Raw genomic sequence first — 2,885 nt, 5'->3', positions numbered from 1 at the left:
TGATCTATAAACAACTAGGTGTTAATTAACTTGTTCTCCACACAGGGAGATGACTGCTAACCTGGTTTTTCAAAGAATTCTAAAGATTCTTACATCCTTTTTTTCTGATTAATCCTCACAAAGGAATGAGGTCTGAGACTAATAAGGAATCTTTGTGTTCATAAGTGCTATCTTAAGTAAGATGTTAAGCCTGATGCCAATAGGATTGCTAAAATCAGGTGAGAACTTGCCTCTCCAATCTGTTTACAAACCAATCCCATTTGAGGAGGCAGCTGGAAGAAGAGCATTAGCCAGCATGGAGGAGACTGATCTGGAGTTGGCTTCCACCATGGGTTTCACTGGATTTGGAAAGAAAATCAGGACATTTGACTTGGACCTCATGTTTGAGCAAACCTGAAGAACAGCTGTGGAAAGAAGTAGAAAAGTTTTTCAAGTCAGAGAGAAAGAGGAGGAACTGCAGAAAGAAAGAAAACAAGAAGGCAACATGAAGGAAATGAATCAATACCTTCAGACTCAAGTTGTGCTAAACATCCTTCTATATCAGCTTTCAGTGACACAGAGAGCACTGGAAATGGAAATAGTTCTGATGAAGAATTCACTGGGCCTCTTTTGCCACCTGGAACCACTCAAAATATACTCTGAAGATACAGAGGAGCTCATAGATCCTCTACTCTCACTGGCCTACCAGGGTGGTGGTGGTGATGGTGATGGTGATGATGACCCTGTCAAAAAAAATCCCTGATTCTCATGAAATCACTCTGCAGCATGGCAACAAAAAAGTTTCTGCTTTAGGTCTGGACCCTTCAGGTGCCCATTTGGTAACAGGAGGATTTGATTATGGTGTTAAATTTTGGGATTTTGCAGGTATGGATGCTTTTCTTCAAGCTTTCTGATCTCTTCAACTCTGTGATTGTCATCAGATTAAGTCACTACAGTATAGCAACACAGGAGATGTGATTCTTGTGGTGTCTGAAAACTCTCAGGCCAAAGTGCTTGACGGAGGTGGCTTCCTAGTAATGGAATGTGTGAAAGGAGACCAGTATCTTGTGGACATGGCCAACAGTAAGGGTCGTATGGCAATACTTAATGCTGGTTGCTGGCATCCCAAAACAAAGGAAGAATTTTGGACTTGTTCAATTGATGGGAATGTGCGAACTTGGGATGTGGACAAGGATAAGAACAAAAGTGTGTCTAAACCAAGAACCATTCAAGGAAAAAAAGTAATTCTTACTACCTGCACATAGGAGAGATGAGAAGCTCATTGTAGCTGGCTGTCAGGATGGAAGTCTCAAGATCTGGGACAGAAATATGAGTGTCTATACTAAACTCCTCTATGGGCAGGCCCATGATCCTGGCTGGCATGGATATTTTCTGTATAACATTCTCCCATGATGGCACTGTCCTTGCCTCTTGGGAAGGGGATCATACTTTAAAACTGTGGGATATCCAACAGTTTTAGAAACCACTTTTATCCCCTTCAAATCTTGCCACCTTTTTCTCAATGACCAACTGCTGTTTCAGTCCAGATGATAAGCTTTTGATGACTGGAACATTTATTGAGAAGGGAGGGGGAAATGGCAGGCTTGTTTTTTTGGTGCTTCAGATATTCCATAAAGTCTATGAAATCCATGTTACTGATGCCAGTGTGGTATGCTTCCTGTAGCATCCCAAGTTAAATCAGATTGTGGTTGGATCTGGAAATGGATTAGTTAAAATGTTTTATGATCCCACTAAGAGTCAGAGGGGAACAAAATTATGTGTGACTAAAAACAAAGGAAAGACTAGGCAAACTGAGACTATAATCTGGGACTCCATCATAACTCCTCATGCATTGCCAGTATTCTGGGAACCATGCCAATGAAGAACAAGGAAACAGTTGGAAAAGGAGAGATTGGATCCTCTGAAATCACACAAACCTGAACCCCTGTGGCAGGCCCCGGTTGTGGTAGTAGGGTTGGAATCCATAGAGGAACCTTGTCATTGTTCATAATCAAAAAACATTACCCTGGATAAGATTGAGGACAGCAACCCCCCGGGGAAGCAACTTTATGGCATGCAAAGGAAGCTGAGGATAACCCATACTGGGTTGCTCCAGAATATTCCTAGACTCAACCTAAACATGTTTTCATAGAACTAGAATCTGAAGATGAAGAAATAAACAATGAACCATAATGGAAAAAAACCCCATAAAATCTGAAGAATCTATTGAGGTCAGAGAGGAGTGGAGAGTCATGGCCAATTTTTTTTCTTAATTCTTTGCAAATAAACATGTATATTGATTCCTAATACTAGTTGGTTGGTTGGTTCTTGTCCTCAGTTATGGAAGAAGACCAAAATAATATCACTATGTTAGAGATGAGTTACAGTAAGTCAAAGATTGTGGCTAATTAACTCAAATACATGTTTATAATGCTCTACCACAGATCCTGCACACATTGTCCATGTGAACTTTGGGGTGTCTTTGTAGACTTCCAGGGCTGTTGCTACAGGCTTTTGCTACTCTTTAGAGCCTGGGGGGTGGTGGTGGATTCTCTGGAATAGTTGGTTGAATACCCTCAATTTTTGGTCAATGAGCTTTGCAGTAGACATCAAGGGGGGCATGGTGTAGGGTAGTGTCAGTGATGTCACTAGGATCAAACTCTTTCTCCTTATAGAAATAAAGTTTGCAACCTTGGAATGGGATGAATTCCTTGCTTGGAATCCCTATTTCATGGACTGGGATGGGGAGGGAGGAGACCTGCTCATTTCATTTCCCAATTCAGTTCAGCTTTGTCCTTTGTAGCTGATGCTTGGGCTTGGAGATCCCTTTTTGGGGGTGTCCAAAGTGGCTTGCCCCAGGTCACACAACTAGGTAATTATTAAGTGTCTGAAGGCAGATTTGAACT

General features: G+C 41.6%; 1 pseudogene; it reads left to right on the top strand.

Annotated features, from left to right (window-relative positions):
- The first annotated feature begins 295 nt into the window (after positions 1-295).
- LOC141505718 (WD repeat-containing protein 70-like) lies at positions 296-2,190 on the top strand (annotated as a pseudogene).
- Positions 2,191-2,885: the final 695 nt, after the last annotated feature.

Source organism: Macrotis lagotis, chromosome 1 (assembly GCF_037893015.1).
Source record: "Macrotis lagotis isolate mMagLag1 chromosome 1, bilby.v1.9.chrom.fasta, whole genome shotgun sequence".
Classification (NCBI taxonomy): Eukaryota; Metazoa; Chordata; class Mammalia; order Peramelemorphia; family Peramelidae; genus Macrotis; species Macrotis lagotis.
Note: the sequence above shows the minus strand (reverse complement) of the source record. Positions and strands in the feature narration are given on the sequence as shown.